The sequence below is a fragment of the Asparagus officinalis genome, chromosome 5, assembly GCF_001876935.1.
Source record: "Asparagus officinalis chromosome 5, Aspof.V1, whole genome shotgun sequence".
Lineage (NCBI taxonomy): Eukaryota > Viridiplantae > Streptophyta > Magnoliopsida > Asparagales > Asparagaceae > Asparagus > Asparagus officinalis.
Window position 1 is genome coordinate 83,778,278 of NC_033798.1, and position 18,219 is coordinate 83,796,496.

Genomic DNA, 18,219 nt, shown 5'->3' on the forward strand with positions numbered 1-18,219 from the left:
ACCTAAAGTGGGTAAAGATGATAAATATGTACTCCCCAATGTTGTCTATCATATGTTATAAACAGAAAAAAAAAGTTCCTCGAGGTGTAGCATGACTTAAAGCTTCCTACATGTTTTTCAGGATCATTTAATAAGAAGATAAATAATATGAAAGACAAGATCAATAGGTTAAAGGGTCATGATCACCATATTATTATAGAGCACCTTCTCTCCCGTTATCTCCCAGAATTTCTTCACTGAATCTATTGGTTTAGTGATCAATGAACTTTGTAATTTTTTAGGGAATTATAAACTAAAAATATCAAGGAGGAACACCCTGAAAAAACTAGAAGATGTGAATCCCTTAATATTATGCAAGCTTGAGCATGTTTTCCCATTGTTGTTCTTTGACATCATAGTGCACCTAACTACTCATCTACCAATGGAAGCAAAGCATGCGGGACAGTACAATATCTATGGATGTATCGTAGTGAAAGGTACCATTATTTTTTAGTTTGATGCTAACTATTATAATTTTGCTATTTTGCATGCTTGTATGTCGTAATTTCATGTAAGTTTTTATAGATACATCCTCGCTCTTAAAAACTATATACGGAATAGAAATCGGCCGAAGGGTTCTATTATGGAAGATTATCTACTGGAGCAAGTAACAACATTTTTTTCTTCTTATATGGATAAAAACATAGAGACAAAGCTTAATAGATCTCTACAGATTCATGACAGAACATATGGAAAATCAATCCATATGACAATGGGTCTCACGTTTATCATTGAGTTACATTGTTTTATCCTTCTCAATAGTGTTCTCCTTGAGGAAGTTAGAGAGTAAGTTTGTTTTGCATTAATTATTGTACATATGTATATTATGAATAATATATTATTAACATTAACAATTCATAATGAGAATAGCTTTCACAAGGATGAATTACGTGAAGAGCATTATAATTAGAGTGTTGAATGTTTAGAAAAACATCTTTAGGATAATTTTTGTGTCTGCCTTATAAATTTTGTAAGATTTTCCTATCTCATTATTCTTTGATCATTATCTTAATCTAAACTTGTATTGTTATATAATCATCATGCAAACCATTTTGTCAGGTCCATGATTCAAACTTAGAATTGACATTAGACGAGGAATTGAAATCTCTAGCTCAATATCCAAGCAAGGTGATTACATGCTACAAAGGATTTGGTGTAAGTGGTTACAAAATTGAAAACAAGAAATAGAAGAATCTCTGACCATCCAAAGTAGTGGAATTGCAGCCCTTGGAAGCAATGGATTGGTTTATTATGTGGTATTTGTATAGAGTACTTGCTATTCGCTATCTGGGATGACTAAACCAAGTTTATGTATTTAAGTGTATTTGGTATCATGTGAGAATCAGGGATGGAAAATGGAGAAACACATACAGAACTTGGAAAGATGAATATGGATTGACTAGCATAAACACCTAATCTTTTTGAGTTTGAAGATGAACCCTATATATTCCTAAAATAAGCATCTCAAGTATATTACTCAAAGTGCTTGAAGCATCCGGGATGGAGTGTTGTTTGTTGATGGAGGCCTAAGGATACTTATGAACGAATGTTGACATAGAGGACAACATTGAAGAAGAATTTGATGAAGGACTTAGATTGCTACAACCATCAAGTTCCATAAATCAAAAGGAATCTCAAGTTGATTGTGAAGTTTTGTGGGTTAGGAATGATTTAAATAATGAAATCATTATAGATATTCCTACAACGTCTAATGAGTCTGTAAAAAGAAAAAGGTAATAATCATTTGAAAGATCGTATGTTAAAACTTAAATATTGAAAAGTATATACATTTTGTGCATGTATTTCATGTATATATGTCCTCTTTTCTAGGGGTTGACAATGATGCCTGGTGGAGGACCATCAAAGTCCAAAACTAGACGGCTACGGCTGAACCAGCTCAAACTTCAAGCAGGGGAGGTTAGAGGGAGCTAACAGGCGGTCAGCATTTTACATCTATCCATAGTGTTCTTCCCTCTACATCCATTCATAGTAACGATAGAGTGGCATATGAGATTACCTCGGAGTCATATAGGATGGGTTTCTCATCTTCCCGTGTAGGTATTAGTAACTTTTTATTTTGATTTTATTTTATTTTGCATTATGATTGATTTTTTATATTATATTGTATTCTTTCTATCTAAACATAGGAGCTAAGCATGAGTTCGAGGCTGAGGATGATTTGGAGACCCCTCCTACATATTCCATACCATATGGTCAATCAACGGGTTAGTATCATTTAATGTAATTAGGCATGTCCATCCGGGTCAGCCCGACCCGGCCCGGCCTGAAAATCCGGGCTCGGGCCCGGTTTTTTTTTAATTCTATTTAAAATTTAAATTATAAAAAAAAGACAAAAAAATTAATAAAAAATAATAATTTGATTTATCACTTAAAATGACATAAATTACAAATTAAAAATTATAAAAAACAATAATTTGATTTATCACTTAAAATAACATAAATTACAAATTAAAAATTATAAAAATAAATTCTTTATTAATAATTAATAAATCATTTATAAATTATAAGTATAAATTTATTTTGGAATTCATCACATCACAATAGATAAGTACATCCCAACTAGGTTGGCACCTACTCACCTATATCACTATCATTTGTAACTATTTCCAAAATAATTCTTTACAAATTTTAATCTAAGATATAACTACAATCTATTCTTTATATCTATCTGCTAGTCCTAATTCTTCAAATTTATCTTTAATTCCAGCCATCCGATCGATGCCTTGCGTTCGCTTCTCGTACCTCCACCAATCTTGTAAGCACATCACCGCTTGTATAGTATACGGATCTAAGCATGTCCTATGGTCGTCGATCAAACGTCCTGCTGTGCTGAAGGCGGATTCCGAAACTACCGTCAAAACCTACACTGTTAGTAAGCCATGGTGGGAAGTATAGGATATGAAACTGATCCATATACTTTCCACCATTGCAAAATATCTAAAGAATTTCCTTGATATTTAACTAAAGAAGCAGATAAATATTCATCTATTTTAGAAACCTCCAATGATGACGATCGAAGTCCAGATCCACCAGTTAGCTCAGCTACCATTGCATACCTATCAAAACTTACACTTTTACCTCGGGATGAGCTCGAAGAAACCGAAGCTGTAGACTGTTGTGTAGCTACACCATGTCTAGCTGCATACTCATCATATAAGGTTTGAAAATAATTTCTAATAGCTAAATGATGAGTAGTAGCAGTAAGGGTGGTTCCATCATCTAAGTCTATAATCTGATTACCATACAAGGATTGTAACAAACTTCGAAGACCAATATCCTTCAAGCATGGATCAATAAGAACCCCCAAACCAAAAATATGAGGAATAGGCCTAAAGTACTTATTAAATTTTCTCTCCATTTGAAAAATCATAGATCCAAAAGTACTTCCATACGATATTTCCCAAAAAAAATTTGAATATTTAAAATTTGTAAAGCAGCTAAAGTAATGGTTGGATAATAACAGCCAGATAATAATATTGTAGCATCATAAAAAACTTGTAACATTTTATTTAAATTACATATAATTGTTCATTCATCTTCAGTTATTCCGTAAGTGCTACCAGAACTAGAAATAGAAGCATAATAATTTATAAAATCAGTTATAATGTCTTTATATTCTATTGCTATACTTAACATTGCATAGGTGGAATTCTACCTATGGTCAACATCTTTTGGAATTAGTCTGGGCTTTATATTTTTTCATTTACAAAATTATTTTTATCTTTTAAGTCTTTGTTCAGAAGCATTATGCATATAAGTAAATGTTCTAACCTTTTTTATCATGGGTTTAATTTCAGTAAATGCACTTTGAACAATTAAATTTAAAATGACAAATACACCTAATATAAAAAAGATCACCATGACATAGCAATGACAGAGTTGATCTGATAAAATCAACAGCTACATTGTTATTACTTGCATTATCTAGTGAAAGAGAAAATATTCTTTCTAAAACTTCTAATTTCATAAGTTCTTTAATTATTAAATTTGCAACATTAATACCAGTATGTGACTCTTCTATTGCAATAAAAGAAACAACTCTTTTAAACATTTATCAATTTTCATCAATCCAGTGTACTGTGATACATAATTATCCAGTTTGTGCTCTAGATGTTCAAATATCAAAAGTTAAAGAAAATTTACAGTTTAAATTTTTAAAATAAGAAATTATTTTTTCTTGTTCCTCCTGATAATATTTTAAAATATCATGTTGACAGGTTTGTCGAGAAAATTTTTTAAATGCAGGATAAAAACCATCTCTAATCATATCTTCAAATTCATCATCTTCTACTAATTTAAAAAGAAGGTTTTTAAGAATGTTAAACATGATTACGCATTTCCTGGCTCGGGCAGCGTCATAGTTCCAACTACTGAGACTACCAGAAGAGGAGGATTGAGAAATCATAGATTGTCGGATATCACTTTAAGGAGTCTGGCCTTTGTTGTGTTTATCTAAATGGCGTTTGAGGTGGTTGGTGTCGCTCTTATGATGAGCTTGAAAAATCTTACCGCACAACGCACACTTAGCCTTCTGGGTGAGGATCCTATCTTGTTCATCCTTGGTGACGTCGATCTTCTCATAAAAATTCCACACATCGGATCTTGGCCTTTTAGGAGCTCTTGGTGCAGATTCGTCGCCACCGGATTCGGGATTAACATCGGTAGGAGTAGACCCAGTTGGAGGACTCATTTTAAGATCGAGAGATAGGTTTTGCTCTTCATAATTAGATCCGGAAGCCATTTGATGAAAGGATTAGAAAGTATAAGAGATGCTCTTCATAATTAGATCCGGAAGCCATTTGATGAAAGGATTAGAAAGTATAAGAGAGTATAAGAGAGTCTAAGAGTATAAGAGAGAAGTAGATGAGTTTTGGTGTGAAGAAAACAAATGAAAACCCCCCTCTATTTATAGAGCCAGCCCCCTAAATAAATGACCAAAATAACCTCACAAAATAACCATTTTTTGACCGTTTTTGGGGACAAAACGGTCAAAAGACCATTAGACGTATACCGGCCGGGGTTTTTGCCTCGCACGCCAATTTTGCCACAGAGTCACTCGTACCGTGTCCGGGGCCGGCCAGGCAAAGCCATTTTTGGCCACAACGGTCCACTTTCGTGACCCGTGCCGGGCCGGCCACCCAGAATGGCCACAGACGGTCACTCTGTACGTGTGCGGCCGGCCGGCCACGCCCCGCCCGGCCCGCCCAGCTCGCCTATTTTGCAACGATCCACCAGCGTGACCGTTCCACCGTCGAGCTCCGGCCCGGGCGCCCGCCGGATTGCCCGACGCCGCGTTGTTCGGCCGATCGGCCCGCCGCGTCGCGAGCACCCGTACCCGCACGGAATATTGAGCCAGGCCGAACCGGACCGGTCGGCCGCTGCTTTTTGGAACAGCCTAAATAATCATCTTATCCTGATTGGTTTATTATCAAACTAATAAACACATTCATCTTTTATTGTCTAGTTGGAGGTGATACCTCTACATCCACACCAGTAGCTACTCCTCGACACCAGAAGAACTATCATGTTAATTATGCTACTAAGCATGTAGAGAGGCGTGCACTTAGTGCCGTAGGTCTATATCTATATTATTTTATTTTATTATTGTTAATATTATTTTTATTATCTAATTCTCTTTTTCTTGTTATATATTTTTTAAATGCGGGGCTGCCAAGGATGCCCCGAAAGATTTGAGGGCCAAATAAAGCCAAATGGCTGAGGCCCTATCGTGAGAAGAATGAATTAGCATTTCCCTTAGATTTTAATGTTGAGTTTTGTATCGCTCGCCCCAATGCCGAGCGATTCACGTAGTATGTAGGAAAGGAGAGACGCCACTTCATGAATTATCCACTTCATAAGAATTGGGGCAAGGATCATGAATGCTCATTTCAATAGTTTTTTATGAGGGCTCAGGTTTAAACATATTTTTAACTCATAATACCCAATTAATTATGTACAATTTGGTATATATAATTTAGTACATGAATTTGTTGAATTTGTAGAAAGATTACATGTTTCTTCCAGAAGATTCTTATTGTCCTCTCAATATTCCTATTATCCAAGGTAATATGAACTGGGTGAAGAATAAGTGCTACCAGTTGTGGGAGAATACTCTTGAAGAGAAAAGGGGTACTCTCTTTAAAGAAGAGATTTTATGGGATTAATAAAAAATTATTGGTGCCCCTACACAAATTTTTTTGTTCTAAGACAAAGCAGGTATATAATTAAAATCAAATTTATTGTTTATTCTTTGTAAGCTATAATGTCTCTTCCAATAATTCGTATCCTTTGTATTGCTACATGCATTCTAAATTTTACATTGATGTATAGGAGGGACAACATGCAATAAGGCTAATTAGGAATCATAGTAGAGAGGTCAAGTAACCTATAAAGGTGGCTCGAGGAGCATGGTTCCAGCTAGGCAAAAAGCAGTAAAATTAATTCTTAGAGTTTTAAAAAAGTGCATTTGTAACTAATGATATGAATGTTATACATATATGTTTTTGCTAAATTATAGAGAGCTGAGATAGAATCATCAAGTGTGAAGACTATTGTATTGAAGGACTATTTGAGTACTCGCGGAACATTAGAGGATCCACGCAGTGACACATATACATATCCTGACATGTAGACCCAGGAGTATTATGTAAGTGAAACTATATCACTGCTAATTCAAGTGATTTTTCTTAATTTTTTTAGAATAACATTGTTTACTTACATTTAAATACTTCACATGGTGTAGGCTCGCGTGATAGAAAAGGTAAAATCACTGAGAGTCAAATGTGGAACCAATTTTGCCATGATGACAACGATATTGGATGACGTACATAGAGGGCATCATGGTGCCTATGAGAGAGGCCTGAGTCATGGTGTTAGTATGTTCTACTTGACGGCTACCTCTACTCTTGCAGCTACCACACCCCCTGATGTGCGACACGAGTTGGTTGAGCTTAGGGCCAAGATTGATTAGCATACCAGCATGTATTTATGCAAAATCTAAAATTATGGGAGTCTAATTAATATAATATATCTTATTCCAATTGAAAAATACATGTAGATAATCATGATCTAGGACACAAATATAAAGTACTAATCTTGTGATCAAATATTCTATTTGAACAGAAAAAAGCTTACAAATTCTTAACCAAAACATGAATAATTGATAGGCGGTCCCTGTCTTGCATTTTCTTTTAACTAAAACACATTATGTGTAGGAAACCTCGTGATAGACAATCTTTTGACAGAATGATTTATTAGATAATAAAATTATGATAATAAAATTAACATAGTATGTGAACAAGGCCCACACATTAAAAATGCACTGTAATTAGTTTGATTGCTAGCCATAATTGAGTATAGTTCACATGAATAATTAACTCTTTGAGTAGTATTTTTGCTAATGTACCTCTAATTATTTGGTATCTTAAAGTAGTGATTCAATAAGTTTATTGGCAAGAGTTGAATAGGATGCCCGATTCATACATGCACTCGCATGCTCATACACTTACACTTTCTCGTGCGCGCACGCATGCACGCGCCTCTCTCTCTCTCTCTCACACACACATACATATACTATTTTACAGATTGATTCTTCGAACATTCATCCACCTTTTGTTGCATTGGCTACCACTACTCCACCGACTTGCCATCCTTCTCTGGGCGCTCAGGCTTCAACTTCTACCACTCAAGGTTCTTCTCAAGATATTTTAGCACAAGTTCCTCTTCCTAGTATATTTTAGCAATTCGTTGAGGAGGATATTCGCAAGACTTTTACCGAGCATTTTGGTATTAATTAATAGCAGCGACTCTTGTATTTTTTAGGCATTAGAATCATGTATGTTTTCGATATACTCCTTTATGTTTGGGACTAAGTAGTTTTTAAACATTATTCTTTGTGTTTTAGTTATTGTGGCTCATGTTTTTTTACAATTGTGTGTGATATTAGGATTCGACTTCATTTTATTATATATTTGTGTTGGTGATTGTATAATCGCATGGAAATTATGCATCGTATGAAACATAATTGTGTGGGAATATGAATTTGTGAACAGAGTGATTATATATTTCTATGGGAATATGACTTGTATATAGGTATAAAGAACAATTTGAAAGTGTATTAAAAAAACTAGCCCAATGGTTGTAACCATTGGGCCTAATCACTTACACCAATATTACGACCATTTGTGCATTCATCAGCCCCAACGGTTAGCACCGTTGGGATTGATATTTTCTATTTTGGAAAATTAACTAGCAGATATAACCATTGGTGCAAATAATTAGTCCCAATGGTTATAACCGTTAGGGTAGACACTTTTTTTTAGAAAATTAACTTAATTATTTAATTGCCCCTACGGTTTAAACTGTTAGGGTAGATATTTTAATCGTTGATGCTGAGTCAGCACAGGGGCGATAGAAACCCTAGCGTTTTATTTTATTTTTTGTAGTAGTGCGGTAACAATAATCACTATACTACTACTAATAATAATAATAATATCACAAAACTTCAATAATGATCCTATTTATGCCTTTTTTATTGTATAACAGCGAAGGCTTGGATGAAGTCTCATAAGAAACATCTGAGCCAAACGCTCTCCTGTCTGCCACATACCCGTGATCGAAGAAGGGGAATGATTCAGTGCGGGTGATAGTTGATCAGTTGATGAAGTCAGCACATTTCTAACCAGTGAAGCAACTTACACGACGGAGACTTATGCGAGGATATTCATTCAGGAGATCATGAGATTACATGGAGTTTCAGAGACGATTGTATCAGATCGAGGCTTGATTTTCACTTCATATTTTTAAAGGAGCTTCCAGAATTCTTTCGGTAGCCAGTTGTCGTATTCTAGTGTTTTTTACCCACAGACAGATAGACAAACAGAGAGAGTCAACCAAGTGTTGGAGGACATGTCATAGGCATGTGTTATAGATTTCTAAGGTAGTTGAGAGGACCATATTTCACTGATTGAGTTCGCTTATAACAACAGTTATCAAGCGACTATTGACATGGCATCGTATGAGGTGTTGTATGGGAGGCCTTGTAGATCGCTCATCTGTTGGACAGAACCAAATAATAGCTTATTGCTTGGATCAAAACTTGTTAGACAGACCACTGAGAAAGTAGCAGTAATTCGAGAGCACATTATTACAGCACAGAGTAGGCAGAAGAGCTACGCAGATTAGAGGTGACAACCGTTAGAGTTCCAGAATGGGGACTATGTTTTATTGAAAGTATCGCCGATAAAAAGAGTTCAACGATTTGGTAGACGGGGAAAGCTTGCCTCGAGGTATATTGGTCCGTTCAGGATAGTTGAGCGCATTGGAACCATTTTGTATCGGCTAGATCTTCCAGCATCGATGTTGAGTATACACGATGTTTTCTATGTTTCGATGCTTAAGAAGTGTCTACGCGATGAGGAGCAGCAGTGAGTGTTGGACACACCAGAGATTGAACTTCATGATGATTTGACTATGATTGATATTTCAGTATGTATTCTAGTCAAGGAGGACAAAAGACTTAGAAACAAAGTGACACCTTTAGTTAAAGATCAATAGAACCGGAAATGAACTGGGAAGGTTTCTTGGGGGCACGATGAGGATATGCGTCATGATGACCCGTACCTATTTGAACAAGTAAATTGTTTGGCCATGATTTGCCTGTATTTATGATTATATGTATGCTCATATTTATACTTAACACCAGAATGGTGGTATTAGCACTTAGCTCCTAATCATTCGGGACACATGGTATATATATGGGGTTCCTTGTTTAGATTTTTCGCCCGACGTACTTATTCTGTTTAGTTAGGGGTTAAGTGAGAGTATTTTCATTCTAGACTGTTAAGTATCGATATTGAGGAGGATTCTGGGGGAACACGAAGATGTTATACATCGCGACTACTCACATCTATCTGAGCAGGTAAATTGAATGATTTTTCATGATTATCTGAATGGTCATATTTATATTTAACGCTAGAATGAGTGTATTAAAACTTAGCTCATAATCATTCGGAATACATGGTATATATATAGGGGGTTCCTTGTTTGGATTTTTGCCCGACATACTAGTTTCGTTTAGTTAGGGGTTAAGTGTGAGTATTTGCATTCTAGATTATTAAGTGTAAATATTGCTTATGCTTCATATCTGGAGATTAATGGTACGAGATGTGTACGTGAGGGTTTACTTGTTTGGATTATCCCCTCAATATGCTTTTCTAGTATTATTAATCTCTAAGACACGATTGTGGAATTTCGAGGATGAAATTCTTTTAAGGGGGGTGAATATAAAACCCCATGAATTTTGAAAAGTAGTGTGAATTATATTGATAAATAATATCTAATTATGATGAATAGCATTTATGGATGAATGATTATGCTAAAAATTGATTTGAGATTAATTAAGAGTATATATGAGAGTATATAAAGGTTAAACATGCACAAAGAAGAAATCTGAAAAAATAACCAATTAAGAGTATATATGCATTACACAACGATATAGTTCGAATCTGGAAAACTCAAAAGATAAAAGTTGTAGGTCTCTTAAATAGATTTCTAAAAAATCTTAAATCACCTTATTCTAAGGTCAGACGATAAAGTTACAGCCAAAATACCAAAGACTATTTTCCTAGTCACACTAGGTTTCCTGATTCGGGTCAAACGGGTTTGTTTGGGTTTTCCTCTATAAATACATATGTTTTTCATGAAATTATCTTTTTGTATCATATTTTTGAACCCTAGTAGACCCTCTTCCTCTCTCTTAAATCCTAATCATAATTTGTGAGATTTAGGAGAGTTCTTGAGGCGTTTGTCAAGAGGAAAGCGGGATTTTGCGACTTTGGTGAAGAGGGATCTTGCCCGCATGTGTTTAGGAGTTCAACATAATGTTTGAGACAAGATCATATTCCTCCAAACCTTTCTCTGTAGTTAATTCAAGATTTAATATGTTTAATTGATAAATCTCATGTTTAAGCTTAATCCGATGTTTTAAAATCTTAGTTTATGATGTTAATCTTTAAACCAATATGAAAATCTATAGTTTTAGTTGTCCGATGTTTTAAAATCTTAGTTTATGATGTTAATCTTTAAACCAATATGAAAATCTATAGTTTTAGTTGTTGTTTATATTAGTTTTTATGATGTTAATCTTTAAACCAATATGAAAATCTATAGTTTTAGTTGTTGTTTATATTAGTTTGATAATCAAGATCATTAGGGTTATATTTAATTTTATTTTTAAATTACTAATCATGCTTAAATCATGTTTAAATCCTAGTTTAATAATTATTTGAGTTTTCCAGCTAATTAAAGAGGTCTAAACCCTAGGTTGATGATACCTAAGTAACGTGAGCATGTTTAAACGAATTTATCTTTGTTAAATCATTATAATTTATCATGTTTGCTTAACCATGTCAATAAGTTAAGTTAATTGAGAATATTTCAGTTAATTAGGATGATAACCCTAATTAGTTTAATTCAAGTGTTTATATCATGATGAGTTAACCCCTGTTAATTAGTTTAATTCAAGTGTTTATATCATGATGAGTTAACCCCTGTTAAATGAATATAAAAGTTTAAATCTTGTTTCATATTACATGTTAATTACCCCTGTTAAATGAATATAAAAGTTTAAATCTTGTTTCATATTACATGTTAATTAAATTTTGAGTTTTGCTTGAGAACAGTTCCAAAATAACGAAACCTGTAGATTTGTTTTTCCTCTCTGGCCGATCGACCGATCGGGACAAGTCGGTTGACCGGTGAGGCCCTGAGCATGCACATTGTGTGCATGGTTGCTTTCGGTCGACCGACGTCCTAAGGGCGGTCGACCGACCTGTGTTCTCTTTGTTTTTGAGTGGTTGTTTTTGCATCGTTTGACCATGAGTGTAGGGTTCTAGCCGCACGATGACACACGTACAATCATGAGCATACATGAGTAGTGTTGTAGCACACACACACAGATATTCTGGAGAGAATTATTACATGTATTATTTTCAACCACACTTGGGATATGAGTTATTTAAATATTATATACATGTATAGATATTATTGATGAGCACCGCTCTGTACTACTTAGGATAGTGCATCAATATACCATTAGTACAGGCCATTGAGTCAGATTTTAGGATGCTTGATCTAGTAGTCCGTCCTGCACGTAGATGCGATGAGGCTTGTGAGTCGTATACCTAGGATGCCTTGATTTTGTAGTCCGTCCAGCACATTGATGCGATGAGACTAATGAGCTGTGTATACTATTAGGATACTGATTTGATAGTCCATCCCGCATGATAATGTGATAAATTATAAACTTTGTAAGGATTTATATTGTGATAATTATCTGATAGCCTGAGTCTTGGTGGACGCCATTTATGATCATAACTCATCACTGAGTTATATATGACCGATGTGCTTTACTCTTATAAGTACACGTGATTATATACAGTTGTTTACATTATCTTCTAAAGGACAGTGAAAGATATTTTTGGTCCGATATTGTGATGGTTTTACTTTATTGTATTGCTATCATTTATTTTTAGTTGGGATTGATGATTAGCAATTCACAATTTGAGACATATAGTATATACATGAGTATTTCCTTGTTTGGATTATTTTGCTCGACGTACCAGTCTCGTGTTGTGAATTTCTAATTATTGAATCTATTTAGATTGTTTATTCTTAGTCAAGTATTGATATTTAGTTATCTATATTTTGAGACATATGGTATATACATGAGGGTTTTCTTATTTGGATTATTTCGTTCGACGTACTACGTCTCGTGTTGTAGCTATCTAAATAGAAGGTTTCTAAATATTAATTCTATTTAGATACAGGATAAATGATCTAGGTAGACTATGCTTAATAGATAGAGCCTCCATCACATCTAGTAGCCATTCCTCTGGAGGCGGATGGAGATGATCTTGTTGTAGTGATCTGACGCTCTTGTTGTTTTTCTTTTTATTTTCCAATTCCTTTCAGGCAACAGCTCAGAGTTCTGGAGAGCCGTAGGATGATGGACTTTTAGTATAGTCGCTGTCATATGTTTTTAGTAGATAAGTTTCCTCCATAGTTGATATTTTCTTTCAGATATTTAGAGTTTTGTATTTCATCTTGTAAAGGTTGTGTGTCATTATTTTTAGTTGACTCATATTAAGATACTTCATATTTCCATTTAGTTAGGGGTTAAGCGTGAGTATTTGCATTCTTGATTATTAAGTGTAAATATTGCTTATGCTTCATATCTGGAGATTAATGGTATGAGATGTGTACGTGAGGGTTTACTTGTTTGGATTATCTCCTCAATGTGATTTTCTAGTATTATTAATCTCTAAGATACGATTGTGGAATTTCGAGGACGAAATTCTTTTAAAGGGGGTGAATGTAAAACCCCATGAATTTTGAAAAGTAGTGTGAATTATATTGATAAATAATATCTAATTATGATGAATAGCATTTATGGATGAATGATTATGCTAAAAATTGATTTGAGATCAATTAAGAGAATATATGAGAGTATGCAAAGGTTAAACATGCAATAAGAAGAAACCTAAAAAAAATAACCAGTTAAGAGTATATATGCATTACACAACGATATAGTTCGAATCTGGAAAAACTCAAAAGATAAAAGTTATAGGTCTCTTAAATAGATTTCTAAAAAAATCTTAAATCACCTTATTCAAAGGTCGGACGATAAAGTTACAGCCAAAATACCAAAGACTATTTTCCTAGTCAGACTAGGTTTCCTGATTCGGGTCAAACGAGTTTGTTTCGGGTTTGCCTCGATAAATACATATGTTTTTCATGAAATTATCTTTTTGTATCATATTTTTGAACCCTAGTAGACCCTCTTCCTCTATCTCAAACCCTAATCATAATTTGTGAGATTTGGGAGAGTTCTTGAGGCGTTTGTCAAGAGGAAAGCGAGATTTTGCGACTTTGGTGAAGAGAGACCTTGCCCGCATATGTTCAGGAGTTTAACATGATGTTTGAGACAAGATCATATTCCTCCAAACCTTTCTCTGTAGTTTATTCAAGATTTAATATGTTTAATTGATAAATCTCATGTTTAAGCTTAACCTGATGTTTTAAAATCTTAGTTTATGATGTTCATCTTTAAACCAATATGAAATCTATAGTTTTAGTTGTTGTTTATATTAGTTTGATAATCAAGATCATTAGGGTTATATTTAATTTTATTTTTAACTTATTAATCATCCTTAAATCATGTTTAAACCCTAGTTTAATAATTATTTGAGTTTTCCAGCTAATTAAAGAGGTCTAAACCCTAGGTTGATGATACCTAAGTAACGTGAGAATGTTTAAACGAATTTATCTTTGTTAAATCATTATAATTTATCATGTTTCCTTAACCATGTTAATAAATTAAGTTAATTGAGAATTTTTGAGTTAATTAGGATGATAACCTTAATTAGTTTAATTCTAGTGTTTATATCATGATGAGTTAACCCCTGTTAAATAAATATAAAAGTTTAAATCTTGTTTCATATTACATGTTAATTAAATTTTGAGTTTTGTTTGAGAACAGTTTTAAAATAACGAAACTTGCAGATTTGTTTTTTCTCTCTAGCCGGTCGACCGATCGGGACAAGTCGATCAACCGGTAAGGCCCTAAGCGTGCACATTGTGTGCATGGACCTACGCCCTAAGGGCGGTCGACCGACCTGTGTTCTCTTTGTTTTTGAGTGGTTGTTTTTGCATCGTTTGACCGTGAGTGTGGGGTTCGAGTTGCACGATGACACACGTACAATCATGAGCATACATGAATAGTGTTGTAGCACACACACATATATCCTGGAGAGGATTATTACTTGTATTGTTTTTAACCACACTTGGGATATGGGTTATTTAAATATTATATACGTGTATGGATATCGTTGATGAGCACTGCTCAGTACTAGTTGGGATAGTACGTCGATATACCATTAGTACAGGCCATTGAGTCGGATTTTAGGATGCTTGATCTAGTAGTCCGTCCTGTACGTAGATGTGATGAGTCTTGTGAGTCGTATACCTAGGATGCCTTGATTTGGTAGTCCGTCCTGTATGTTGATGCGATGAGATTAATGAGACGTGTATACTATTAGGATACTGATTTGGTAGTCTGTCCCGCATGATAATATGATGAGTTATAAACTTTGCAAGGATTTACATTGTGATAATTATCTGATAGCCTGAGTCTTGGTGGACGCCTTTATGAACATAACTCATCACTGAGTTATATATGACCGATGTGCTTTACTCTTATAAGTACGTGAGATTATATGCAGTTATTTACATTATCTTCTAAAGGACAGTGGAAGATATTTTTGGTCCGATATTGTGATGATTTTACTTTATTGTATTGCTATCATTTATTCTTAGTTGGGATTGATGATTAGCGATTCATAATTTGAGACATATAGTATATACATGAGTATTTTCTTGTTTAGTTTATTTTGCTCGACGTACCAGTCTCGTGTTGTGAGTTTCTAATTATTGAATCTATTTAGATTGTTTATTCTTAGTCAAGTATTGATATTTAGTCATCTATAATTTGAGACATATGGTATATACATGAGGGTTTTCTTATTTGGATTATTTCGTTTGACGTACTACATCTCGTGTTGTAGGTTTCTAAATATTAATTCTATTTAGATACAGGATAAATGATCTAGGTAGACTATACTTAATAGATAGAGCCTTCATCACATCTAGTAGCCATTCCCCTGGGGACGGATGGAGATGATCTTGTTGTAGTGATCTGATGCTTTTTTTGTTTTTCTTTTTATTTTCCAATTCCTTTCAGGCAGCAGCTCAGAGTTCCGGAGAGCCGCAGGATGATGGACTTTTAGTATAGTCGCCGTCACATGTTTTTAGAAGATGAGTTTCCACCATAGTTGATATTTTCTTTCAGATTTTTAGAGTTTTATATTTCATCTTGTAAAGGCTATGTGCCATTATTTTCAGTTGACTCATATTGAGATACTTCACATTATTTCAGATTTTAGTTGTATTCAGTTTATTCAGTTGAGACATGATTATATTTATTAGATATCTCTTTCTACATCATATCTAATGCATTTATTTCCCTTATTTTGCATGTTTTGTACCTACACTTGTTGTTGATTCCTCTAGAGAGATATTATTGTGAGTGTAAAATGTGTTGTTTCACAGTATGGGTAGGTTTGACATCTCTGGGTTCACCTTGAACTGTACCCATGTGTGAAAATAGGGGCGTCACAAGAACCCATGTTATTTAAAAAAAATTCCCTCGTTTGTGCAAAGGTCCGTTTTAATTGGGTTAGTTTCCTTCAGATTCTCCTGTTAAATGATAATTATACAACTGTTTTTAGAATATAAAATTATAACCCTTAATCTTTACCACAAATTAAGAGATTTTATTTAGTGACATATCTTTGACATGTAATTAGAGCAACCAAGATCCAAATCTCATTAGCCATGTATTTAATGCAAATTGAAAAAATAATACCACTGCGTAAGTTTAGATTTCATTCATAAAAAGAGTGTTCAACCTGCAAGCCCATGTTAGAATATAAAAGTATAATCATTAATCATCACCATAACTTCAAGTTTTCGGTGTAGTGTTGGCTTTTGGCAGTTTAAAAAAACATGTATATATGCTCTGATGAAGAAGCAAGGGGGTATGGGTCTTTTTTCAGCTAAAGCTTTGAACTTTGCAGCTACAACAAAGCTATTATGGATGATTCATCTTAAAAAAGATTTGCTATGGATTAGGTGAATTCATGAAAATTATCTGCAAACTTCTAATAACTGGCAGGTTCAATGCAGGGTGAATGATTCATGGATGTGGAAACAGCTCCTCAAAGTTAGGGATATGGTGTTAACCAAGTTTGATAATGTTGATAATCTGCAAAGTATCATTGATGGTTGCTACACCAATGGGAAAATCCAGCTATCTTCTGTGTATAAAGCTCTAATTCAACCAGCTTCCTCAGCTGCTTGGTCTAACACAGTTTGGGAATGTTTTTATTTTTCATTATCCTAAGCAGTCATTTATTCTATGGTTAGTCAATCAGTCCAGACTTCTCACTCGGGATAGACTATGCCGAATGGGAATATTGGACACAAACCAATGTGTCTTGTGTTCTAGGCATCAATCAGAAACTAACAGACATCTCTTCTTTGAATGTCAGTTTTCTGCTGATATTTGGAACAAATTGATGAATTGGTTGGGATATACCTGGAGATCTTGTGATTGGAATTACCTTATTAATTGGTACTCCTACAATCTGAAAGAGGTTCATGAAGAAATTGAAGAGAATGACTCTCTCGGTTACAGTTTATTTGATCTGGCAAGAAAGAAATTTGAGAATATTTCAAGGTAAAGCTCACGATCCAAGCCTTTTTTTAGCAGTCAAAATTTCTATTCGTTCCAAAGTTTTGAATGATAACATACATGTTCATATGAAAGATATACTTGAGAAAATGTAAATTCCCTACTTGTTTACCAGGCAGTGTCCTGGTATTTTGATGTACTACACAACTTCATATTTGGAAAATGAATAAAATTTAATTCATTAACCAAAAAAATAATTTTGATTTACTTTAAAATTTGATGTAGATTGATAGATTTTTGTTAATTTTCTTTAATAACGATGGCAGTTTCAATAACAATACTAGTATTAAGCAGTGATGTTAAAAATGAAAGAGAGATGGGTCACTTGGTACCTAGCTATCTGGTTCCAGGTAACACTTCTCATGACTAGAATCTTGTTTCTCTCTTTTTTTCTCTCTTTTTTCCCATTACTGCTTACATTATCCCCAATCCAAAGATTAACTATGGTAGCTACCAGCAGGTGGTGAGAATTTACAATACATTGATGGTGAGCAAAAGACATCTTAATCTAATAAATATTTGGATCATTTTAGTGCCTCTTGCATATGTCCCTATCCTCTCTCTCTCTCTCTCATCCCCAGGCAATTCCCTTAACCAGTTTGGTCTCATATATACCTTGTCATTTTCTAAACCTTAGAATATTAGTAATGATATTTAACCCTAACCCTAGCTTCAACCTAAATAAGCCACTGCTTTTAGTCTTATACACTGGTATCACCTTTTCCATCCCACTTTGCCAAAAGTAAAAGCAATGAAGAAAGCAAGAGAAATAAAATATAGAAAATGGG